The sequence below is a fragment of the Gopherus evgoodei genome, chromosome 2, assembly GCF_007399415.2.
Source record: "Gopherus evgoodei ecotype Sinaloan lineage chromosome 2, rGopEvg1_v1.p, whole genome shotgun sequence".
Classification (NCBI taxonomy): Eukaryota; Metazoa; Chordata; order Testudines; family Testudinidae; genus Gopherus; species Gopherus evgoodei.
Window position 1 is genome coordinate 173,919,792 of NC_044323.1, and position 27,064 is coordinate 173,946,855.

The 27,064-nt window shown below is 48.3% G+C and overlaps 1 long non-coding RNA gene across 1 annotated transcript; it reads right to left on the reverse strand.

Annotated features, from left to right (window-relative positions):
* Positions 1-20,191: 20,191 nt before the first annotated feature.
* On the reverse strand, positions 20,192-26,452 carry LOC115646462. Its single transcript, XR_003999031.1, has 3 exons — positions 26,150-26,452; positions 20,349-20,354; positions 20,192-20,202 (listed from the first exon to the last, which is right to left on the reverse strand). It is a non-coding gene; the product is annotated as an uncharacterized LOC115646462 (long non-coding RNA).
* Between the last annotated feature and the right edge of the window lie 612 nt (positions 26,453-27,064).

Below are 27,064 nucleotides of genomic sequence, written 5' to 3' on the forward strand. Positions count from 1 at the left end.
CACTCCAGCTCCCTAGAGCTTAATCACATGTTATCCTTTAAATGTGAGAACACTCAGCCAAAAGTTTGTTGAGTATTCTCAAAGGAGGGAGTTGTTGGTGTCACTAAGCATAACCCTACGTAACCCGGAAGGGTGGAAGGCCACAAGAGTATGGAGCCTTCCTGGTTTTAGGCCTTAGCAGACAAGAGTCCCTCCATGTTTGAACTTTAATCGACCTAAAAGGCCAGGTGTAACAGCCGTTATCAGTTGCAACAGTTCTAACTGGTCTAAAGCAGAAATAATGAGGCCTGTGCACCTTTAGCAGAAGGACAAGATAACTTGCAGAAGGAAAACTTACGAGCTGCCGCGGCCAAGATTACTTAATGCACCTGCGCTTACCTAATTGCTACAGGGGGAGGAAGGAGGAGGAGGGAGGGGAAACGGGGGATTGCTAGTCAGTGAGAAAAGTTCTCATGGATATAAAGGAACAGACTGCTTGTTTAAGGTGTGCTTGATCTGAGTCAATCTCCCTGCACCGCTTTGAGATCTCAAATAAACTTGGTTTGCTTCTCCACCCTGGTGTGTTTATTGGCGCGGCACACCAGGTGACGGACCCCCCCGCTGTTGCTTGGCCTCAGGCAGTTATCTGCCGGCAACACCGGCCCGATGGGGACCCAAATTCAGTTGCCGTTTGTGCATGGGCAGCGCCCAGCCCGACCGGGCCCCAATCTTGGCTGCCGGGTGTGTGTGGGGGCAGCACCCGGCCCGACGGGGCTTCGATCTTGTCCATTGGGGGTGTGTGGGGGCAGTAGGTGAACCCCATCCCCTAGTCCAGCATGCCCCTTCTGCCCCACCCCCACCCCTGCGCCATATGGCTTGCCCCACAGCGCCCTGGTGGGATGGCACACCCCTCCCCCTCAGCTCCGGAGAGCCTGGGGAGCGGCTGGTGTGCTTCCCCCCGCCACGTGTGAGCTGGGTGGTGCAAGACCACTCCCACCCCCCTCAGCGTGTCAGCTGGGTGTTGCAGTCCCGCTCCCACCCCGGGTGTGAGCCAGGTGGTGCAGTCCAGCTCCCCCCCCAACGTGGCGCAGTCTGCCCCCCTCCCTCCCAGCACAGGGCCGGGAAGCAGAACGGAGCCAAATATGCATAGGCCCCGCCCCTTTCCCTGATAACCACACCCCTGTCTCAGCCCCGCCCTGTGAGCCGGTTTCTGGTGCGTGTGGAGCTGCGACATCGGTGACCATGGAGAAGCCGAGGGAGGCCGCCCAGAGCGAGGGGTGAGGGGTGGGGCGATGCGTTCCCCTCCATCCCAGAGCCACCAACGGGCTTCTGCACCCAATAAACCCCGGATGCTCCATGGCACCCTCCAACCCATAGACCCCTGGCCCGCATGGAGCAGCCCAGCCAGGTCCTCCAGTCCCTCCCGGGACCCCCCCTCCACCCCATAACCCCCCACATCGCCTATGGGACCTCCTGCACCCAATAGCCCTCTAGTGCCCCATGAGAACCCCCAGCCAGGGAATCGTCAGTCCCTCCTGGGACACCCCCCCAAAAACCCCCCAAGTCACCTATGGGACCCCCTGCACCCAATAATGCTCCAGTGCCCCATGAGAACCCCGAGCCAGGGAATTTTCAGTCCCTACTGGGACCCACCCCAACCCCACAGGTCACCTATGGGATCCCCTGCACCCAATAGCCCTCCAGTGCCCCATGAGAACCCCCAGCCAGAGAATCTTCAGTCCCTCCTGGGACTCCGCCATAACCCCCCAAGTCACCTATGGGACCCGCTGCACCCAATAGCCCTCCAGTGCCCCATGAGAACCCCCAGCCAGGGAATCTTCAGTCCCTCCTGGGACCCCCCCCATAACCCCACAGGTCACCTGTGGGATCCCCTGCACCCAATAGTCCTCCAGTGCTCCATGAGAACCCCCAGCCAGGGAATCTTCAGTCCCTCCTGGCACCCCCCCGAACCCCATAAACCCCTAGTCCCCAACAGGATCCCCTCCTCCACCACATAGACTCCCCCGACCATAGACCACATGACCCCTCTCCAGCCCCATACAGCCCCAGCCAGGAACTCCCTGCCCTTCACAGGGCCCCTCTTCCTCCATGCCATAGATCCCCCAACCATGGGCCACCTACTCTCCATGGAACCCTCTCCTCCATCCCCAGAGACATTCTTTCCCTCCATCAGAACCCCCATCCAGCCCCATAGACCGCCTGCCCCACATGGGAACTACCCTTCCAGCTTCATAGACTCTCCTCCTCCATCCTCACCAAGCCAGGCCACCTCCTCCCACAAACACCGCATTTGTCAGCCCCTTAGTCAGGACCACCCTCCCCCGCACTCCCCTTAAGGAAACCCCATCCTATCCACACAGCCATCTCAAATCCTACACTACACTCAGACTCTCACCTTCCCCACAGAGAAAGCCCCCCCTCAAATTCATATGCCCCACAAACCCCCATATAGACCACTGCCCCTTTCTCTACATACACCCATTTCACCCCATAGCCTCAATCCCCAGTCTCTAGAATTCCCATCTGTTGGAGGTGGTGATATCGCTCTCTCTATTACCCTCTTTTCTGTTCTCCCCACAGCTCCCTCCAGCCCAGAGAGCCCAGCCCCACAGGGCCACCCACCTCAGACCAGGCCATGGTGGAGATGATGCCCGTTCTGCCCTCCTATCCCATCCCCATCTTTGCCACACTTTGGATCCTGGATCACCCATCCACCAGGGGCCTGTCTTCCATCACAGTGCCTATCCGGTTGGATTTCCTCACCTTCCTGCTCAACCACGCACTCCTGGGGGCCTCCGTGGCCAGGAGCCAGATGCCCCTCTCTGATGGCCAAGGGCTACTGGTCGGAGGCCATGGTGGAACTATGCCACATGCAGTGGGCAGCAGGTGCCTGCCACACTACTGCTGCAGCCCCCAGTGGCCTTGTGCCAATCCCCTGCAGCCCAGTGGCACCCAGCCACCTTCGGTGGGCTTCTATGGGTCTGGACCCATGGGGCAGAGCAGCACTCATTCCCAAGAGATATCCTGGCGCTGTGCTGATTGGCAGAACTCCTTCCCAAGATGGAATCAGCATGGGTTTGCCTTGGCTATGGGGATAATCGGGGAACAGGGGGGCAGAAAGATTTTATTTGGCCCTTGGGGGGCTGGAAGCCATGGGGCAAGGTGGGCTCCACCCCATAGAAGGCAGGATTTGGGGGTTCATGGAATGGTCCAGGGCTCAGGTTATGCACCTAGGAAGCGGAACCAAGATGACCACCCATGGGGAATCCCAGAGACCAAGAGATGGTGTCATGGTATAAACCCCCACTCTGAACCTTAGCGTCCAAAAGATGGGGTACCAGCATGAATTCCTCTAAGCTCAATTACCAGCTTAGTTCTTGTAGCGCTGCCACCAACCAGGAATTCCAGTGCCTGGTACACTCTGGTCCGTCCCCCCAAACCTTGCCCAGGGACCCCAAAGACCCAGTCCCTCTGGATCTTAACACAAGGAAAGTAAACCCTTTCCCTCACCTCTGCCTCTCCCAGACTTTCCCTCCCTGGGCCACCCTGGAAGATCACTGTGATTCAGACTCCCTGAATCTTAAAACAGAGAGGAAAATTCACCTTCCCCCCTCCTTCTCTCTCCCCCTCCCAGATTCTCCCTGAGAGAGAAAGTAATCCTAACACAGAGAGAAATTAACCTTTCTCTCCCCCTTCCCTCCTTCCTCCCCACCAATTCCCTGGTGAATCCAGACCCAGTCCCCTGGGATCTCACCAGAATAAAAAAAACAATCAGGTTCTTAAACAAGAAAAGCTTTTAATTAAAGAAAGAAAAACAGTAAAAATTATCTTTGTAAATTTAAAATGGAATGGGTACAGGGTCTTTCAGCTATAGACACTGGGAATACCCTCCCAGCCTAAGTATTCAAGTACAAATTAAAATCCTTTCAGCAAAATACAAATTTGAACTCCTCCCAGCCAAATACACATTTGTAAATAAAGAAAACAAACATAAGCCTAACTCGCCTTATCACCTAGTACTTACTATTTTAAATCTATAAGAACCTGTATCAGGGAAATTGGAGAGAAACCTGGTTGCAGGTCTGGTCACTCTCAGAACCCAGAGAGAACAACAACCAAAAACTAACAGCACACACAAAAACCTTCCTCCCTCAAGATTTGAAAGTATCCTGTCCCCTGATTGGTCCTCTGGTCAGGTGACAGCCAGGCTCACTGAACTTGTTAACCCTTTTAGGCAAAAAAGACATGAAGTACTCCTGTTCTATTAACACTTAACTATCTGTTTATGACAGATGGTCTAGCGGATGGCCAGAGAGACGGGACTCTGGAGCAGAAGAAACTGAGCCAGCCAAAGCCGCGGGGGAAGATTGGGAGGGGGATTACAAGGGGTCTGCCGCCCGAGGGAGTGTCTTGGAGGAAGCCATGTCTTCCCAACCCAACCTCCCAGCTTCCCAAGGAGAAGAAGACTATGAAATGGAATATAAAGAGTCCAGAGAGCCCCCGAAGTCAGCACCAGCCATTCCCCCTCTTCCAGATGTGGCTTCGAAGGCTCAAACAGCTCCCCGACAGGAGAAGACAACTCCCGTACCACCTAGCTGTAGAAGCTGGTGTCTTTTCTATCTCGAGAACCTCTTCACTGACCTGTCCAAGAAGTCTAGCACCATCTCAGATCCACACCTGAATAGACAGCCCCAAGGGGACGCTGCCGAAAATGGGATACGTCCCCCAGAAGAAGGAGGACAACATGGCCAGGTGTCTGCCAAGCTTGGTGATTTTTCCCATCCAGGCATGTAGACCCTTCTGCTCTGCCATGGAGAACGAGGACAGATTGTGAGCCCTGGGCCATGGAAAGGCTCATGTCTGTTCCTAAGCTGGGATCTTGTGGTTCTCCTGTTAAACTGCACATGCATTGACAGCTCCACCAGCCTGCTGGGCTCAGCCCAAAGGCCAGCACTGGGCTGGAGACAGTTTCAGCCAAGGGTTGGTTTGTTAATAACCAAGTTCTTTCTCATCCTTCAGACCCTCCATCCATTCCTTGCCTTCTACTCATGATCTTCCATTCCCAACCTCTGTCTTTCTCTGTCCAAAGATTTTGATGTTGAATTAGGTTTAAAACTGGGACGTGCCTAAAACACAAAAACTAGATCCAGATTTCTGTTGTTTGTTTCTCTTAATTTGTTTCATTCCAAGATCTGATTTAAAAAAAACCCTAAATGCTAAACCCAAATCCCATATATTCTCCCCTAGCAGACTGCCAGTTCATGGGGGTTTGTATCATTTAGTTAGAAACTCGAAGGTTTACTTTTCTGCTCAGGTTAGAAAATGAAGCTCGAATAAGTGCCCCATATTCTGATAATTTACAATGTGTTTTATGGCTTTATAAATCCCCCAGATGGCAAATACTTAGCATGTGCTTAGCGGGCGTGTTACCCAGGGCACTCAGGTTAACTCCTGCCTAAATTTTCAAGATTAGGGCCTACATTTTTAACCTTGGCGATCTGGGGGTTAGTCCTAGGTTTAAAACCCGCCCCAAATATCCCATATATTTTTACCAATCTCCCCACCCCATCCCTGATTTTGTGTCATCACATTTGGAATTTCTCAAGATTTGTGGTTTTCTTTCTAGGTTTAAAAAAGAACACCCAGAGAACCAGGGTGTTTTGAAGTCTTACTACAGTTGCTCACCTGAAAGTGTTAAGTTGTGCTTGTAAATACTGTTGGATTTTGAGTTGTTTGAATAAGTTGAAATGTTTCTCTGTTTGGCAGTGTTTGTCTCTGGGGTGATTTAACACTTTGAATCCAGCTCTCTGTATCAGTCTGTATTGACCTGCTAGCTACACCAGAAATCAGAGCGTAAAGTGGAGGGTTTGACTGATTGCTAAACTATAGATGTTAGACATGGAATACAGTTTCTCTTGACTGTATGAAGATTTAAAAAGTGAATTTAATTTATCACATATGCTGTATATGTCATATCTGCAATGTAACTTCTGTGCACTACAAAGGAAAAAATTGTGAATTTGACTTATTACATTTATGGTTTATCAATCATTCAAATTGCCCATTTTCACATCTGTGTATACCAGAGAAATGTTATTGCACTTAGAACGACATAAAGGTTAAATTTCAATATGATTGGTTGTGTATATGACATACAGATGTAACAATAGCAATTTGCTAGTTTAATCTATATAGCTCAAACGTTATATTGCATATGATAGAGAGAGAGAGAGCACAGAAAAAGTGTATTGCTATTATCTATATGAAAAATAATTCTACCTAAAACCATTTCTGTGCCATGTGTAGAGATTAAAATAGTGAATTTGAATTATTGCATATATATTTATTTTTGTATTATTGCATATGTACCCCAGACAAATTATATTGCACATAGAACTATATCTTGTTATATGTGTAAATTAAAATGTTAATATGACTTACTGCAAATATGACATAGATGCATTAATGGAAATTCACCATTTTATTCTATCTAGTATATACATTATATCACATATATGATATATCTAGCACTGAAATTATATTGCTATGATCTCAACATATATGCAATATAATTTCTGTGCTATGTAGAGATTAAAAAAGGTGAATTTGATCTATGCATAGACATATTGCATATATTATTTGCATATTATGTCATCATATATCTGCAATCAAGTTTCCCATTTGAATATATAGCACAGAGAAATTATGTGTGATATGTGCATCTTTAGCAATAAGTAAATTCACTGTTTAACTCCTTGTATAGTGCAGAGAAATTATATTGCCTATGTGAATATATATTCCAGCAATGGCATCTGACCTCAAAGAATGATTCATCAAAGATCCATGTGTATGAACACCAGGGAGCATTATTATTGGATTATGGCTTGGGGGGGTATTTTTAACAGAGGCCATGAGGTGTTCAGAGCAAAAGATGCTTTCAGATTCATCATGAAACCTGTCCCTTTGAAATCCAATGAGCGAAGCGTCACCCTTTGGTTACGGTGTTTGGCTTTTTTTTTTTAAAGCATTGGGCTCATGCATGTGGTTTGCGTCAAGAAACAGCTTCAAATCTTCAGAGCAAAAGCCCAAGAGTTGAATTGGGTCTTTTATATTGAAAGGGGACCAGTGTTGGATCTCTCAGTATGGGAGACGGCAACCACAGTGGGACCCCCAGGATGTGAATATTGGCTATGTTCCAAGGAGGCTTCATAATAACTGTAACTGAATGTAACTTAGGACTCGTTGGCGTTTGTTGAGTTCTCTGCAGTTGTGAATAATGGTTTTGTTCCTATTTCAGCTGTGTTGTGGTTTGAGGGATTATATTTTGGTGGGACTTTACTTGGAGGATTTGGGAAAGTTAAAGGATTGGAGAATGGGACATGGGGCCTTTCCCCTCTAGGGGGCACTGGCTCTGATCCAGCCCCAGGATGAGGCCTGGCTGGCTCGGGGTGCCGGAACTGAGGTGAAAAACGGCCTGTATTTTCAACAGGCCAGTTCCTATAGAAGCAGCAATAGACTTTCTTGGAGTGCTGGCTCCTGCATAGCCCATCATTGAGCTGGTGTCTCTGAGTAGCAGGGAGAAGCACAAGTGTTTGGGATCAAATTAGCACCGTACAGAGAAAATTGAAGAGTATCAGGAAGGGCTCTGTGCCCGACTCCAGAGGGGCTGCATCTCAGCACCAGGTGAGGGATCCCAGTGTAAACCGCCTTCACCCCAGGAGTGGCTGCCTCTCAGAACCAAGAGAGAGAACTCTGTATGAAACTTGGACACCTTTCTCCACCACGCTGCCAAGGATGACCCTGTCTGGCCACGCAAGGCTCTCAATGGAACTGACTGAGTTGTCAGGTTGTGTTGAGCATCCCTTGGGGCAGGATTGCTGGAACTGCAGATCCAGGATTTCTCAAACTACCTGCTCCCTGCCATGCTCATCCCCCACCCCCCACCATATCCACCCCCTGGCATTAAGTCCTTGTAGTGGGTGATTTACATCAGTGGGAGCTACATTTTAGTGCAGATGCTTACAGAGTTAGGTCGACACCGGGGCGGCTCTAGGCATTTTACCACTCCAAGCATGGCAGGCAGGCTGCCTTCGGCGGTTTGCCTGCGGAGGGACCGCTGGTCCTGCAGCTTCATCCCGGGGTGGTGGTTGTGGGGGTGGTGAGGGGACAAGGAGCAGGATGGGTTGGGGATTCTGAGGGGAACAGTCGGGGGGCAGGAAGTGGGTGGGGATCAGATAGGGGGCAGGTCCAGGCTGTTTGGGGAGGCACAGCCTTCCCTACCCTAAAGCTCATTCAGCAGTTTGAGGCTTGCAGACAGCTATTTAACACAAAGAGCCAAGCTTTTATCTTTTCCCTTAGGACTACCATCCCTTTCACTTCTCAAATGCCAAATTATAGTCTACATTTAATTTCAGTGCCATAGGGAGATTCATGTCAGGGGAGGGTAGATTCATTTCAAAGTAGCCACTTTGGATTAACAGTGATAGAGCCAGGAGAACCACAGGGAGAGATCACGTGAGAAGAGCAATATCCTACACCACATACCTCCTTCCCAACCCTACCAAGCGAGACCCCCTTCCCCTGCATTCCCCGAGGCTCCAGAGGGGTTAATTCAGTGGTTCTCAAACTTTTGTACTGGTGACCCCTTTCACATAGCAAACCTCTGAGTGCGACCCCTCCCTTTATAAATTAAAAACACTTTTTAATATATTTAACACTATTATAAATGCTGGAGGCAAAGTATGGTTTGAGGTTGAGGCTGACAGCTCACAACCCCCAGTAATAACCTCATGACCCCTTGAGGGGTCCTGACCCCTAGTTTGAGAACCTCCGGGTTAATTTAATTTTAGCACCCTGTGTCCATTCACATGCACGTGCTATTTTGAGCATTTCAGTTTTCACAACATAGGCTCATCCCAGATTCCGGAACAAGCTGAAATGCTCAGTTCATGGATTATGTACATAAGCTATACTAAAGACAAACCCACAGTAACCGTCTCCAGTTTGTGAGGGGCCCCATGGAGCCAGTGTCTAGGAAACAGATAAATGCATGGAGGTAAAGTCCATGAATGGCTATTAGCCAGGCTGGGTAAGGAATGGGGTCCCTAGCCTCTGTTTGTCAGAGGGTGGAGATGGATGGCAGGAAAGAGATCACTTGACCATTACCTGTTAGATTCACTCCCTCTGGGGCATTGGCCACTGTCAGTAGACAGGACACTGGGCTGGATGGACCTTTGGCCTGACCCAGTGTGGCCATTCTTATGTTCTTACACTCTAACCTAAATGAACCCAAAGTTATGGAGAGAGATATCAGTAAAGGAAGCCAGCAGAGTATCAGAAACCTGGGAAAATCTCTGACTGGATGGGCTCAGGTGTTTGGTCACAAGCTGAGGTGGTTCAAAAGTTTTTGATTTTTTTTCAAGCAGATTTTTTTTCATTGTTTCTTTAAACAATCAAACACAGCAAGCAGCAAATATTTGACCACACACTTCTGAAACCCCAAACCAGGGGTTTGGTCCAGGTTTTGGCAGACTAATTTCAGATTTTCAATTAAAAAAAACCACAACAAATTTTGAAGGAAAGCAGACATTGTCCTTGATTTTTTTCTGCTTTTAAAAACCCCCTAGTTTTCGATCCAAAAAAAGTTTTGACGGAAAATATTTGTCCAACCCCTTTAATGAGCTTTAGTACCTTTTAGCACTAGCTGATGCTGAGAATCAGTGATACTTTGTAAAGGTGACTTGAAAAGAAGTTTTCTCAAAACTGGGTTTGTGCTGAGATGCAGAAGGTTTTTAAATGTTTATTTTTCCCAGGGCCGCCCGGGGGAGGGGAGCAATTGGGGCAATTTGCCCCGTGGCTGCAGGGGTCCCCACACGAATATATATATATTTCGTTTGAATATGCTACCATGGTACCTCATGGGAGCTGTAGTTTGGTTTCCTCATGTCTCCATTCTCCTCTATGGGCTGTGCTCCTCAGCTGAACTATATCTTCCATTATGCACCATAGCCAGGGACTCAGGTTATATATTGCCTCTGCTCAACAAGAGGAGAGACTGTGGTGCATTATGAGAGATGTAGTCCAATCCTGAAGCCTAACCTATTCAAATGGAAGCAGGAGGTACCACCACAGCATTTCTGAATCAAAATACTTTGATTTCCCCCCACCCCTCGAAAAGGACACATTTCCACAGAAATCACTTCCATTTTCTATCTAGGCCTAATATTCATGTAAAAAAGGGCTAAACAATAAAGTAGACATGCAACATCTTCTGCTATTGCAAGGACAGGTATCAAGTGACTATTGTAACTAGGGTGACCAGCTGTCCGGAACACCCAGTTGAAAAGGGATCCTGGCGGCTCCGGTCAGCACCACTGACTGGGCCGTTGACTGTCCAGTTGACTGTCCGGTAGCAGGCTCCCTGCTAGCATCTATGCTGTGCGGCTCCAAGGAAGCAGCCGGTATGTCCCAACTCCAGCTCCTAGGCATAGAGTAAGCTAGAGGGCTCTGTACACTGCCCCCACCCCAAGTGCCACACCCAGGGAGCAGCACCTGTGGATGGGGCAGCATGCAGAGCTGCCTGGCCCTGCTTCCATGTAGGAGCCAGAGGAGTGACATGGAAAGCGCCATCTGGAGCCTGTGCCTCTGAATCCCTTGGCACCCCAACCCCCCGCCCCAGCCCTTATCTCCCTCCCACTCTCCGAACCCTCCATCCCAGCCTGGAACCCTCCTTTACCCCACACCCCTCATTCCTAGCCCCACATCAGAGACTGCACCCCCACCCAGTGCCCTCACACCAATGCATCCCAACCCCTGCCCCAGCCCAGAAACCTCTCCTGCACCCTGAAGCCCTCATTTCTGGCCCCACCCCAAAACCCACACCCCCAGCCCAGACTTGTACCTCTTCCCAAACCTCAACTCCCTGCCTCAGCCAGGAGCTCCACCCCCAGCCCAGAGCCCCCTCCTCATCCCTTGCCCCATCCCATAGCCCACACCCCTAGCCAGAGCTCTCACCCCTTCTCACATCCCAGCCCACTGCTTCAGCCTGGATCCCATTCCTGCACTCTGAACTCCTCATTTCTGGCCCCACCCCAGAGCCTGCACCCCCAGCCCCCTGAGCCAGCCCGGTTAAAATGAGTAAGTGAGTGAGGGGGGATGGAGTGAGCGGGGCCTAGGAGAAGGGGTGGGGCAGGGGTGTGGCCTCAGAGGAGAGGCGGGGCAGGGGGCAGGGCAAGGATGTTCAGGTTTGTGCGAGTAGAAAGTTGGCAACCCTAATTGTAGCTGTGACTATGCAAATAAGATAACGGAGAGTTACTATGCTAATACTTGTGTTAAGCATGCCCAACAGAGGCCTGTGCAGAGTCAAGCTGAGATGACAGCTCATGTAGTTAATAGAAGTGATGTGCCCCTCTCTGACCAATCTACCTCCTGAGTGCTAACTAAATGTTACAACTACTGTAAAGGGGCCTTTTAGTCCAGTGCACAAACTCCATTATAAGCCTAGATATACAGTACTAACATCTGTTCTGAGTCACACCAGTTTACGTTGGAGTAATTCAAATTCTTTATGTAAAAGCATAATAAAGATCTGCTGTCAGATGTTACCACAGGAAGGTGCAAACTGCATTGGGACCAATGCCCACCAGGAAAATTCAATGTAGGTGGTATTTCTTCCACTTGGGTCACTAGGGGAGTTCTGCTAGCTAGTGGAGGCAGCTGAGGAGATGTGCTGATTCATAGCATCTCTCCATCCCCAAATGCTTTGGCAATACGCCTTCCCTGGCCTGCAGTGTACATTTTTTGCCGGGTGGCTGAGGGGTTCTGGTGCTATGTGCTGCTGCATTCCTACTCCCATCATTTGACTTTCCATTACAGGGCCTATGCCTGGACTATGTTGGTGGAAGCTGGCACAGGCCCTAGAATAAGTTCCCAGAGAAGACTGTTGAAGCCTAAGGCATAAATTAGTACAAAACGGAGCTAGATTTGTTTCCTTAGAAAAATGGGATTAAGGGTTGCAATTATGCAAGAGAAAAAACCACCTAGACAAGAAGGTACAATTACAATTGGCCAATTAAAAGCATCTATGTGTTTGGAACAGTAGGCTTTTTCCTGTTCCTAAAAGTTCTATAACGTGGGCACAAGTTAGAATGCTGCAAAAGAGACCATAGTTTCTGGGTAATTGCTTATCTGTCTGAAGTTGATATATTAGTTCTATGTAAAGGACATTTTATAAAACATTTGAGAACATTAGGAACAACTGAGAACATGAAGAGTTGAATTCATCCCTGCTTCATTCCAGTTTTATGTCATTAGTGCTCCAGTGATTTATCATTCAGGAGGTGTGTAACGTACCTCTGAGAGAGGGTGCACTGGAGTGGGGGGGAGAAATGGTAGTAATAGCTTCCCGACCCCAAATATGGTGATCAGCTAAACCCTGAGCATGTGGGCAAGACTCACCAGCCAGCACCCAAGAAGGAATTCTCTGCAGTAACTCAGTTCCCATGTCATCCAACATCTCCCCGCAGATCATTGAGCAGACCTATCTGGTGGTAATCCAAGATCAATTGCCCAAATTAACAATCCTATCATAACATCCCCTCCATATACTTATCAAGCTTTGTCTTAAAGCCAGGAAAGTCTTTTGCCCCGACTACTTCCCTCGGAAGGCTGTTCCAGAACTTCACTCCCCTAATGGTTAGAAACCTTCGTCTAATTTCAAGTCTAAACTTCCTAATATCCAGTTTATACCCATTCGTCCTCGTGCCTACATTAGTACTAAACTTAAATAATTCCTCTCCCTCCCTAACGTTAACCCCCCTGATATATTTATATAGAGCAAGCATATCCCCCCGCAGCCTTCTTTTGGCCAGGCTAAACAAGCCAAGCTCTTTGAGTCTCCTTTCATAAGGCAGTTTTTCCATTCCTCGGATCATCCTTGTAGCCCGTCTCTGAACCTGTTCCAGTTTGAATTCATCCTTCTTGAACATGGGACACCAGAACTGCACACAGTATTCCAGATGGGGTCTCACCAACGCCTTGTATAACGGTACTAACACCTCCTTATCCTTGCAGGAAATACCCCGCCTGATGCATCCCAAAATCGCATTTGCTTTTTTAACAGCCGTATCACATTGGCGACTCATAGTCATCCTGCTATCAACCAGCACCCCAAGGTCCTTCTCCTCCTCCGTCGCTTCCAACTGATGCGCCCCCAATGTATATCCAAAATTCTTATTATTAGTTCCTAAATGCATAACCTTGCACTTTTCACTATTGTATTTCATCCTGTTCCTATTACTCCAGTTAACAAGGTGGTTCAGATCTTCCTGAATAGTATCCCTGTCCTTCTCCGTGTTAGCAATACCCCCCAGCTTCGTGTCATCCGCAAACTTTATTAGCACATTCCCGCTCTTTGTTCCAAGGTCAGTAATAAAAAGGTTAAATAAGATCGGTCCCAAAACCGATCCTTGAGGGACTCCACTAGTGACCTCCTTCCAGCCTGACAATTCACCTTTCAATACGACCCTCTGGAGTCTCCCCTTTAACCAGTTCCTTATCCAACTAACAACTTTCATATTCATTCCCATCTTTTGCAATTTGACTAACAGTTCCCCGTGCGGAACCGTGTCGAACGCCTTACTGAAATCTAGGTAAATTATATCTACCGCATTTCCTTTATCTAAGTAATCCGTCACCTTCTCAAAGAAGGAGATCAGATTGGTTTGGCACGATCTACCTTTAGTAAATCCGTGTTGCAATTCGTCCCAATTACCATTGACCTCTATGTCCTTGACTACTTTCTCCCTTAAAATTTTTTCCAAGACCTTGCATACTACAGACGTCAAGCTAACAGGCCTATAATTACCCGGATCACTTTTATTCCCTTTCTTAAAAATAGGAACTACATTAGCAATCCTCCAATCATACGGCACAACCCCCGAGTTTACCGATTGCTTAAAAATTTTCGCTAACGGGCTCGCAATTTCACGCGCCAGTTCCTTTAATATCCTCGGATGGAGATTGTCCGGGCCCTCCGACTTCGTCCCATCGAGCTGTTCAAGTACGGCCTCTACCTCAGTTGCGGTAATATCCACTTCCATATCCACATTCCCGTTTATCATCCCTCCATCATCCCAAGGTTCACTAGTCTTATTAAAAACTGAAGCAAAGTACTTGTTTAGATGTTGGGCCATGCCTAGGTTATCCTTGATCTCCATTCCATCCTCAGTGTATAGCGGCCCCACTTCTTCTTTCTTTGTTTTCTTCTTATTTATGTGGCTGTAGAACCTTTTACTATTGGTTTTGATTCCCTTTGCAAGGTCCAGTTCAATGCGGCTTTTAGCCTTCCTCACTTTATCCCTACACGTTCTGACCTCACCAAGGTAGCTTTCCTTGCTGATCCTGCCTTTCTTCCACTCCCTGTAAGCTGTCTGCTTTTGTCTAATCCCCTCTCTGAGTTGTTTGCTCATCCAGTTTGGCCTACGACTCCTGCCCATGGTTTTTTTCCCCTTTCTCGGGATGCAGGCTTCCGACAGTCTCCGCAGCTGCGACTTAAAGTAATTCCAGGCCTCCTCCGCATTCAAATCCACTAATTCCTCCGTCCAATCCACTTCCCTAACTAATTTCCTTAACTCTTTAAAATTAGCCCTCGAGAAGTCAAAAACCCTAATCCCAGATCTACATTTGTTTATCCTTCCATCTAGTTTGAACTGAATCAGCTCATGATCACTCGAACCAAGGTTATCCCCTACCACCATTTCTTCTACGAGGTCCTCACTGCTCACCAACACCAAATCTAAAATGGCATCTCCTCTCGTAGGTACTTCAACTACTTGATGAAGAAATCCATCCGCTATCACATCCAGAAAAATCTGACCCCTATTATTCTTGCAAGTACTCGTCCTCCAGTCTATATCCGGGAAGTTGAAGTCCCCCATAATCACACATTTCCCCTTTGTGTTTACTTCATTAAAGACATTAAAGAGGTCTCTATCCATATCCCAATCAGATCCCGGCGGTCTGTAGCACACGCCAAGCACTATCTCAGGGGAAGCTCTAGTTGCTTTTTTACCCAATGTGATTTTCGCCCAGACAGACTCTGTCTTATCCATTCCATCGCTTCTTATTTCGCTACAGTTAATGTCATCATTGATGTACAAGGCTACTCCACCACCTTTGCCTTTCTTTCTGTCTTTCCTAAACAGCACATAGCCTTCAATACCCGTGCTCCAGTCATGAGTACTATTCCACCAGGTTTCAGTTATCCCTATAATATCCGGTTTCACTTCCTGCACTAGTAACTCCAGTTCCTCCATCTTGTTACCTAGACTCCTCGCATTAGTGTACAGGCCTTTTAATTTTTGGCGTTTGGCATCAGTGACATTCTTTCCCCCGTCGTGCAGAGACCTTTTACCACCAGCATCACCCGCTACTCTGGTTTCTCCACTATTCCTCCTTGGATCAAATCTTGGGACCACAAGGGTATCCCCTCTCACTTTGTTTACTTTCCTCTCCAGGTTACATTCCGGCGTGGAGATCTCCCGAACATCTCCCAACCATCTCCCCCAACTTCCTAGTTTAAAGCTCTCTTGATGAGGTCGGCGAGCCTCCATCCTAGAATTCTATTTCCCTCCTTGCTTAGATGAAGTCCATCCTGAGCGAACAGTCGTCTATCCGTAAACGCTTCCCAGTGACCGTACATCCCAAAGCCCTCCTTATAACACCACTCCCTAAGCCATCTGTTGATCGCCATAATCTTGTCACTCCTTCGTCGCCCCGCTCTAGGAACCGGCAGGATCCCACTGAAGATCACCTGAGCCTCGATGTCTTTGAGCCTCTTCCCCAGTCTGGCATAGTCCTCCTTGATACAGTCCAGCGAGTAACTAGCCGTATCATTCGTTCCCACATGAAGGATAATCAATGGATTCTTTCCTGCTCCCGCTAAGATCGTATTCAGCCTCAGGTCCACATCCTGTATCTTAGCCCCTGGCAGACAGCACACCCTTCTATTCTCCCGATCAGGTCTAGTTACAGGCCTATCCACTCTTCTCAGTAAAGAGTCTCCAATCACGTAAACTTGCCTTTTCCTGGCGACAGTGCGATTCTGTGGTCTATCCCCCACAGCAGGTGGTCGCAATTCCTTACGATTTGTATTCGCCCTTACAGTCCTCCTAGGGCTCACACTTGGTGTCGCCTCCATCGACTCCTCCCCTCTTTCTGCAGGACTAGCTGCTCGCCTCTTCTTCCTCGCCCTTTGTCCTTCAGCAGCCTGCTGTGCTCCATCTTCATTTCCCAACTCAGCAAACCTGTTCCTGAGTTCTATGTCTCCATCACTGGCCCGTCTTTTCCTCTGCCTGGTTCTCCTAGTCACATGCTGCCACCGTCCACTTTCCTCACCCAGCATCTCCTCCTCAGAGTCCTTTGGTCTTGCTTCTATCCGCTCGTCTGAGCTTGTCCCCTGCGCCTCATCATGTCTGTGTTCCATCAACTGCTCAAATCCCCTTCTAAACTCAGCCAGAGTTTCCACTTGCATCTCCAGTCCTCTGACCTTTTCCTCCAGCAGCTCTATCAGGCGGCACTTCATGCAGGTGAAACTCCTTTCAGGTGCTCCCTCTAGGACCATGTACATGCCGCAGCTACCGCATCCAGTCATCCTCAGTGTGTCTGCACCTGCTACCTCTGCCTCCATCGTAGCGCTCCAACTGTGTGCCTGGCAATCCACGCCTCACACCACTCTGCAGGCCACCAACGAGGGTTGGGCTGCTCGCAGACCCCTGCCTCTTCCCTAGTCTGCCTTCCTGGTTCCTCTGCCTTGGTCTCCCCTGAAACCTCCCCCTGGAAACTCCCACTGAAACTCCCCTGTTAGCCGCTCTGTTCGCCGCTGCAGCTGACTGTGCCGCTGCCGAAAAGCAACTGAAAGGAGGATGTATGTTAGAGAGTGGGACTTGCTGTATATTCCATGTTCCTATTAGTTTCTGCCTGCTATGCCTCTCATTGCACCCCTTACTGTATACATTACACTTACGTTGCACATCCACTGACTGCCAAGTCACTGCCAATTACTCTAATTTATCCCTTCCATCTACTTACAAATATTTTCTGGCCAGCTGACACCATCATTTATGTTATTTGGCCTAGAGACTGCCCTGAGAGTTGGGTTTACTCCAGAGGGAGGGATGGATAGATTCTCAGCTGGTGTAACTCAGCATAGCTGCACAGAGCTAAGGCTCTAGCCCTGAATTTGACCCTCATATCTTCCTGCATTTAATTTTGCTTTAAAAGTGGGGAAACTAATGCTTCAGCTCATGGACATGTATCTTTTGATAAGCTAGGAAGTGTTTTACTATAAAAGATCAAAAATAAACACTTAGAAATCAGGATATTTAATTTTGGAAGCATAACTTTCTGCTTGAGTAACTTTCTTGCAAAGTTACATAAGGGAAGGGACTGGAAACTTGTCATTATATGCAACACCTACTAAAGCACCTTGCAAATTGTGCTATAATAGGATTGTGGACCAGATGAATTTGGCTGCTCTTCTAGGCACAGCAACTCTGAAAAATATCCGTTATCAAAATACTCCATCTGCTGGATACAGGTTGAAATGCAACCATTGGAACCTTTAGGAACTGTCCAGCAGTATTTAAGATACAGAACTTCTGTTATGGTGGCGCTCAGGGGAAGCAGATTTAAAGGAAAACCGCAATTAATATAATTACAAAGAAGAAGAAACTTAGAAGCACTCATATATTTATATTTGACACAAACAGTAAGCCACCATCTTGCCAGTCTGCTGATTTACGCCTCGATTATGCCATTAAGAGACAGTATGTAAGAGTGAGTACAGAGGTCCACATTGTGGTGGAAGTCTTGAGAGAATTTTTGGCCAGTTCAAACATTATCCCTTATGGGGCACCATCTGGCTTTCTTTTGGGGGAGCCTAGTGCTAACTGTGACATAAATCTTGTGCAGTACCTGTACCTCCCAGCCTTGCTGTAGCTTGCCCCTCCACAATTTTGCACTTGTGTGCAGAACTCCCATGCTCATGGCTAATTTTAAAAATATTTATCTCAGTAGGTGGGTCTAGAGCTCCTGCACTTCTAAAATTACCACCTCACTTCATGTCTCTCTGAGCCTGTGTTCTGTCTTTGTTCATAACACACTGTAGAACCCTAACCACAAGATAGAATTAGAATCCACCAAAGCCTAACATTGCTATTCTTGAAGTAATGTCTTCAAAGGAGTTGCATGGGTGTAAAGGAAGGTAGAATTTGGCCACGAGTTTGAAGTGAGGGAGCCTCCTGTTAGCATCTATGCAGAAAATACCCATCCAGGTGATAGCAGTCCTAGGCATTAGATGTCAATATATCTGAGCACACTTCCATTAGATGTTTGAGTACAACACTGCTGCACCTCTCCATTGTAAACTATGGCACTGTTTGCTTTCTCATCACACCCTCTTCTCCTTACCTTCTTGTGTTTGTAGTAGCGAAGGCAGCCATCATGTTTCAGCACAAACCATCTCTTCCTCCAGCCCTTCAGTATCCCTGAGTGAGTTCGCTTGTGCAAATATCCTCGACACGTGGGCCTGGGAGTGTTGGGGCAGCGGCTAATGTCTGATCCAACCAAGAGAGTCAAGAAATCAGGGCCCGAAATTTTTCATTACGAATATTCGAGAGTGGAGAAGAAATGGAAATAACAATTAAACTAAACTAAAAAGTGTATCCTCCTTCCTTGTAGAAATATAAAACAAGGAATGAACAGAAAAAAAATATCTGAACTCATTTTGTACTGGAGACAGCGCTGTACCTTCAGGACTCAGTTTCCAAAGAAGCTCCTGAAGTTAGGCCTGCAGATTTTTCACATGTACCTCAATGAGGTTGCAAAGCCTACATTTGAGGGGAAAAGCTGGTAACTGCATATATACCTGAAGGTGACACTTCTAAGTCCAAATCCAGATTTGTGTGCAGAAATGTTAGTTCACACAGAAATGTTGTCAGTGCAGCTTAGGAAGCTCCTGTGAAACTTTAGCTTTTAATCTCCTTAATATGTTCCTTGGGATTCTTTCTTTGCATGTAGGAGTCCTCCTGGATTGTCACAACTTCTCTCTCAACCATCCTCCAGGCTATGGAGTACTGGATAAGAGCTCCATGTGCACTGTCCCTGCCCTCCCACCTGCTCCTTAACTGGGTGATGGGAATTGCTCAAAAGGGATGTTAGACTGCTAGGCTAGCTGAAAATACATTTTCATGATCAGATTCTCCTACGCTATGCTATGATACTATTTTACAATAATCATAGAATACCTTGATGCTATCAGCACATGCATGTATTTACCCCCCAAAGACCTGAAATCCTTATTACACAGATGGAACTTCTAAGCAGCACCAGGACAGACAGCAATCCCTAAAAAAACCTTGAAAACTATGACTATGACACATTTTCATTTGCAAAATGTTTGCTGTTAAGGCTGCATCTTTTTATGGTGACAGTTGATGTTGGAACTACTGCTGTTAAGCCAAAATTCAGACCATGGAGAGTTTTCTTGGGTGAGTTAAACACCCCTCCACCCCATGAACAGGAATTTATCCAGGAAACAGCTGGTGCACACTTAAATTTAACAGTATGAATCAGTCCTCTAAATTGAAAGAACTTGCTATGTGTCAAGATAATTTTGACACTGTTTTGTAAAAACATTTCAATTTCCTGAATTTTCCTTGAGCCTCTATAAAAATCATATGCGGGAGAATTAAGAAGACTACAGCAGACTGACTCTCCACATGCAAACATGGATGTATTTTGACTTTAGTCACTACCGTTACAGGAAAAATATGAATGATGATTATAGATTCATAGACTCTAGGACTGGAAGGGACCTCGAGAGGTCATCGAGTCCAGTCCCCTGCCCTCATGGCAGGACCAAATACTGTCTAGACCATCCCTAATAGACATTTATCTAACCTACTCTTAAATATCTCCAGAGATGGAGATTCCACAACTTCCCTAGGCAATCTATTCCAGTGTTTAACTACTCTGACAGTTAGGAACTTTTTCCTAATGTCCAACCTAAATCTCCCTTGCTGCTGTTTAAGCCCATTACTTCTTGTTCTATCATTGGAGGCTAAGGTGAACAAGTTTTCTCCCTCCTCCTGATAACACCCTTTTAGATACCTGAAAACTGCTATCATGTCCCCTTTCAGTCTTCTCTTTTCCAAACTAAACAAACCCAATTCCTTCAGCCTTCCTTCATAGGTCATGTTCTCAAGACCTTTAATCATTCTTGTTGCTCTTCTCTGGACCCTCTCCAATTTCCCCACATCTTTCTTGAAATGCAGTGCCCAGAACTGGACACAATACTCCAGTTGAGGCCTAACCAGCGCAGAGAAAAGCGGAAGAATGACTTCTCGTGTCTTGTTTACAACACATCTGTTAATGCATCCCAGAATCACGTTTGCTTTTTTTACAACAGTATCACACTGTTGACTCATATTAAGCTTGTGGTCTACTATGACCCCTAGATCTCTTTCTGCCATACTCCTTCCTAGATAGTCTCTTCCCATTCTGTATGTGTGAAACTGATTGTTCCTTCCTAAGTGGAGCACTTTGCATTTATCTTTATTGAACTTCATCCTGTTTACCTCAGACCATTTCTCCAATTTGTCCAGATCAATTTGTTTCTGCAAAATGCTGTGCCCTGAAGTCACCTTTCTGCTGTCCATACTAGATCTGGGGCCCCAGTAACAGAGATATTGCTAATAGGTGCATAGAGCCAGACTGTGAATTTTCCCCATGAGGAAACATCAGCCATAAATAGCATAATGGGGTCTCAGAGGCCCCTGTCAGCAGCCATCTCTCTTTGAGGCAGAGTCCCAGAAGCCATGTCACAGAATGTGCTCGTTGACACCTGGTATTTTAGCTCAGGTTTTAATGATAGTAGAGGTAGATAATAGCAGCATCTAGGGCAGGGGTCGGTAACCTATGGCACAAGTTCCAAACATGGCATGGGAGCCAATTTTGAATGGCACGCGGCTGCCTGCTGGGACTCCACGTGCCATTAAAAATCCTGCTGACGCAGCAAGCTGAGGGCTTTGCCGTCCCGCGCCGGAGCGCTGGCTGAGCGCAGCAAGCCGCCGGCCCGTCCCCCGCCTTCTCCAGGGCCCAGCCGCCACCCACACAGCGCTCTGGGGGCTGGGGCTGCGGGCTCCCACAGGGCAGCGTTTGGCTCCGTGGGGAGGGAAAGACGCTCCCCACTCACCTGGAGCCCTGCTGCCGCACGCACAGCGCTCTGAGGGGTGTGGTGGAGCAGGGCTCCGGATGAGCGAGGAGCCTCATGGTAAGGGGGCCGGCTCTGGGGCTGCGGGTTGGCTAAGGGGTGGGGGCAGTCAAGGGACAGGGAGCAGGATGGGATGGTGGTATACTGGGGGGTGGTTATGGGTGGGGATCACTGGAGGGGGCAGTCAGGGAGCAGGGTGGGTTGGATGCGGGGGTGGTATACTGGGAGGCGGTTAGGGGCGGGGATCTCTGGCTGGGGCAGACAGGGAGCGGGGGGTTAGATAGGATGGTGGTATACTGGGGGGTGGTTAGGGGCGGGGATCTCTGGAGGGGGCAGTCAGGGAGCAGGGTGGGTTGGATGGGGGGTGGTATACTGGGGGGTGGTTAGGGGCAGGGATCTCTGGAGGGGGCAGTCAGGGAGCAGGGTGGGTTGGATGGGGGGTGGTATATTGGGGGGTGGTTAGGGGCGGGGATCTCTGGAGGGGGCAGTCGGGGAGCAGGGTGGGTTGGATGGGGGGGTGGTATACTGGGGCGTGGTTAGGGACAGGAATCTCTCGAGGGGACAGTTAGGGAGCAGGGGGGTTAGATGGTGGATGGTATATTGGGGGTGGTTAGGGGTGGGGATCTCTGGAGGGGGCAGTCAGGGAGCGGGGGGGTAGATGGGGGTGTTGTACTGGGGGGTGGTTAGGGGACGGGATCTCTGGAGGGGGCAGTCAGGGAGCAGGGTGGGTTGGGTGGGGGGTGGTATACTGGGGGGTGTTTAGGGGCAGGGATGTCTGGAGGGGGCAGTCAGGGAGCAGGGAGGTTAGATGGGGGGGTGGTATCCTGGGGGGTGGTTAGGGGTGGGGATCTCTGGAGGGGGCAGTCATGGAGCAGGGTGGGTTGGGTTGGCTGGGGGGGTGGTATACTGGGGAGTGATTAGGGGCAGGGATCTCTGGAGGGGACAGTCAGAGAGCAGGGTGGGTTGGATGGGGCATATGAGTCCCGGGGTCTGTTTGGGGGGTGAATAGGGGTCAGGGCAGTCAGGGGACAGGGAGCAAACAGGGTCCTGGGGGAGCAGTTAGGATGGTGGGGTCTCTGGAGGGGGTGGCCAGGGGACAAGTATCTGGGGGTGTGGGATGAGTCGGGAGTTCTGGGGAGACTGTCAGGAGGCAGGGGTGTGGAGAGGGGTTGGAGCAGGCAGGGAGCAGGTGGGGGGGTTGTATGCGTCCAGAGTTCTGGGGATCCTGTCAGGGGGCGGGGAGCGATTAGATAGGCACGGGAGTCCAGGGGGTCTGTCTGGGTGTGGGGGTGTGGATAAGGGTTGGGGCAGTCAGGGGACAGGTAGGGGGTAGGGTTCTAGAGGGGGCAGTCAGGCGATAAGGGTCAAGGAGGCTTAGATAAGTGGTGGGGTCCCAGGAGGGGGTTGTTGGGACAAGGGATGGGGGGGGTTGGGAATCCTAGGGGGGGTGCAATCACCCAGCCCTGAGCCCTGACCCCCCCATACGCACACCCAGCCCTCTGCCCTGAGCCCTGTACCACCCAGCCCTCTGTTGACTCCTTGACCCCCCATGACCCCAGCCCTGACTGGCACCCCCACACATAACCAGCCCCCCTACACTGACACCTGCATCCCCCTCACATGCCCCCAGCCCTCTGCCCTGACTCTTGCACCCCCATCCCCAGCCCCACCCCCATCCCATGCACCCTGCACATCCCCACCGCCACCCTGAGCACCAAATGGGAGCCCCTGCAACCTCACTCACATTCCCACGTGCACCCCTCACACCACATGGGAGCTGCCCAGGTAAGTGCCCCTACACCCCAAACGTCCTGCCCCAACCCTGAGCCCCCGCCTTCATTCCAGCTCCTGGCCAGACCCTTCACCCCAGCCCTGTGCTCGGTCCACTCCCATTCTCAGTTCAGTGCAGAGAGAGGAAAAGAATGGGCCAGAACCAGGGAGAAGGTAGGTACCCACTGTATGTGGACAGGGCCGGGACCCCAGACTGGCAGCGGGCTAAGCGGGTCCGGCAGCAGGGATCCCGGCTGGCAGGAGCCGGAGGATGGAACCCCTGAGCGGCAGTGAGCTGAGCCACTCAGCCCACTGCAAGTCTGGGGTCCCGGCAACCAGCCCCACACAGCCTGCTGCCAGTCTGGGGTTCTGGCTGCCAGACCCTTCCCAGCTGGGGTCCCGGTCGCAGGCCCCACTCAGCCCACTGCCGGCCTAGGTGAACAGAACCCCAGACCAGCAGCGGGCTGAGTGGGTTGGTGGTGTAAGATCAACATTTTAATTTAATTTTAAAGGAAGCTTCTTAAACATTTTGAAAATCTTGTTTATTTTACAATATAACACTAGTTTAGTTAGATAGTATATAGACTTGCAGAGAGAGACCTTCTAAAAAACATTAAAATGTGTTACCGGCATGCGAAACCTTAAATTAGAGTGAACAAATGAAGACTAGGCACACCACTTCTGAAAGGTTGCCGACCCTTGGAGTAAAGGAATGTGCAAACCAATGAAGCCTTAAATGTCATTTGCAGCCTCAAGCCTTGTCCCTGTGACAGGATCTCAAGAACAGACAGAAATGTTACCCAGTGTCAGGAGGAGAGAGGAAAGCACTCCCCCTCGTGTATTTCTCCAGGCTGTTGTACAAAGCAGCAGAGGTGCTTTTTGGCATTTTCTGTTACTGATTTTTTTCATGTTGGTGTTGGAGAAAAGACTTAGGCCTGCCAACTTTTTGAACCTGTGAATGTGAAGTGACCAAATGATGAGTTAACAATGATGCTGTTGCATAGGATCTGACTGGAACTGAAAAACAAAAAGCCCTTAAAGTGGAACTCTTTGGTGAACAGAATGATCTGATTTGTATTCAGCCTTGGAAGGCAATAGATTGTTACATCAGTCAGAACAGCCTGGTTTGGTTTGGTTTGTTTCACTGATTGGTTGTTTTCCCTGATAAATTGCAGAGGGTTCAGAGAAGAGCCACAGAAATGATTAAAGGCTTGAGCAGGGAGAGAAGTTTAAAAAGAAACTGAACGTTTCCTGCTTCTACTGGCTGTAATTGCTAGTGACATTTTCCTTCTCTACTCCAGGGTCTCTCTGCTACCAGGTTTTGAGAAAGTCAGTGCCGCTGCAGACTATTGCAGAGCAGTTTGATTAAGCTGCAGGACTCACAATGCAAGAGTGCACCTGCTGTAGCACCTTGACCGATCATGGGCTAAATCCTGCGGCCCTGGCAGCCCATCATAACCTCCCACTGATGATGATGATGGGAATTGAGCCTTTGTAACTATCTGCTGGTACCTGAGGTCTCAGATGTGAATTAAACTAGGGGCAGATACAGCTCCAGCCAAACAAGTGAAGGATGTAAGTCAAAGAGCAAAGCTAGCCCTTCGGATCTGCTGCAGTCCCATAGCCACAGCTGGAAGGGAGAAGAGGGAAAACGCCTGGAGCAGCCCCAAGGAAGTTTGTCAGTGAGATCAGTTGCAATAAATGTGAAATAAAGGAGTGCTTTCTCCTCTGTGCTGACAGAATTGAATTGTGTTACTTTGAGATAAAGCTTTAAAATATCCCTCTCTAATTTCAGGATGGGTCTGTAACCATAATCAGTCTCTGTAGAAGTGGGACTTTCAAAATTCCCCAGGAATTTAAGGGGTTGGGTTCACAGTTGGTCATCTGAGGCCAGTGCAGTAGAGTTCAAACCAAAGACCAGAGAGGCGAGAACAGGGATTGTGGGACAACTCCCGGAGGCCAGTCACAGCACTGTAATCAACCAGGGGGTCTACACTGGCATCATGGTGCTGTAGCCCTGGTGCAGAAAGCTGTACGCCTCTCATTGGGGTGTTTTGTTTACAGTCCTGCAACAGTGCAGTTTCTGTCCACTAAGTGGCTTGGCAGTGTGAACACCTCAGACATTACACCACAGAAATCTGCTTTACTGTGCAGAAACTTGCCAGTGTAGACAAGGCTGTAAAGGGCTTACATAAAAATGAAAACCTGGTCATACTAGGTCAGACCAATGGTCCATCTAGCCCAGTGTGCTGCCTGAGAGTGACCAGTGACAGATGCATCAGAGGGAATGAACAGAACAGGCTTGTTGACCTGCAAGATAAGGGTCTTTCACCCTTACCTATAACTTCACTGTTGTCGATTCCTACTTATCCTATCTCACCACACCTCCCCCGAGGTCTCTGGGCAAATCAGGTGTGACCCACTCCTTTGATACAGACTGTCCCAATCCAGATGAATTGAGGCAGACTTTGGGCCAATGTCAGTTTGGAAAAGGTCCGCTTAACCCAGCAGGTTTCTCAAAGCATCTGTTGTGGTGAACTGCATGTGGTGTGGATGTGTGAACCCCAAAGATATCAAACATGAAAGAAACACAAGACCAGTTCTGAGGAGGTTTCCAGAGCCAGACCTGAGGGTTAAACAGCTGTGCTCAAAAGGACCAGGGGACTCAGCACCTATAAAAATAACTGGTTTCAAAAAGAAAACAAAAATTAAATTAAAAAAACAACCCAAAAAAACAATCCAGAAAAGCTCCCATCACATATCCATCACTATTATAGATTTTGATGTCTTTTGCCTGATGTGACATCTTTTCTTTGCAAACAAGAGATCTGGGGACCGCTGTGGCTGTTACCCTCTAACTGGGTAAAAGTTTACACATCTTGTCTTGAGTAATTTTCTTCTTCACAGAAGATTTATTCTAAAATTTATCAAAATAAATTCCATTTGAAATAGTAATAAAATAATTACAGTCTATTCTGGGTCTCTATTCCCACCCCCACTCTAATTCCTTTGGAGTGAGAGTTTAGTTTCACGATTAGTCACCATTTCCTAGATAGTAGGAGGGGGCAGGGAGAGAACTAGAAGAAAACCTGAATTATATTGTAACACTGAAAGTTATCACAGAATCAGCCTATTACGTTACACTAATTAACTTCATGTTTAATTTCATTGTCACTGGTAACAATTTAGACAATGATTACAAAATATAAACCTATAGGGCAGTTCTCTCTTAATTCCCATTTCCACCCACTCAGCTTTGTGTGAAGTCACATTCTACAATAACCTAGGAGCCTTCCACTTCTGTGAGTTCACTTCTCCCTGGGGCTTCTCCCATGAGTGTGGGTGGAAGGGGTCTCACACTATGTGGGAAGGCTGCATCATGAGAAAAACCACCTGTGCTCTATTTTCACACTTTCTGGTCTTTCAGAGTAGCAGAAGGCGGAGAAATGACACAAATGCATAAGACTTAAGAGCAAAGCTAAGAGAGCAAACCACAGACTCTGGACTCAGCATTCAAGTATTCTGCAGTCTGAACTTGGAATCTGATACATTCCCTCATTGGCTACCATCATTTGCCCAGCATGGAAGTGCTTCTTGTCCAACAAGGCAGCCAGACTGGGACCCATAGGCATGGAATGGCTCTGAAGAAATCAGCTGTTTCTCTCTGTGCTTCATGAAACTTTGGATCCAAATAGTAAAAGACAGTTGTGCCCAATTTCATCATGGCGCCTTTTAGGAGTGTGACCAATGCCACTTAACTAGGGAGCAGGGTTCTAAAATAGTTGACCTGGGCCACAGGGCCCCTAGCTTCCATCTCAGGGGTGAAAATGAACCACTAAGTACCTGCAATTTCTACTTGAGTCCTTATCAGACCTTTGACCTTAAGTATAAAATTACTCCAAGTGTCTGGAGTACAATTTTTCACCAACTACACAACACAGCAGTAGTGATACTGAAGTATAACTCCCCCAAACAGGCCCTTTGATTTCTTTAATCTGGTGGCACAGATTTAAACTAGGGACT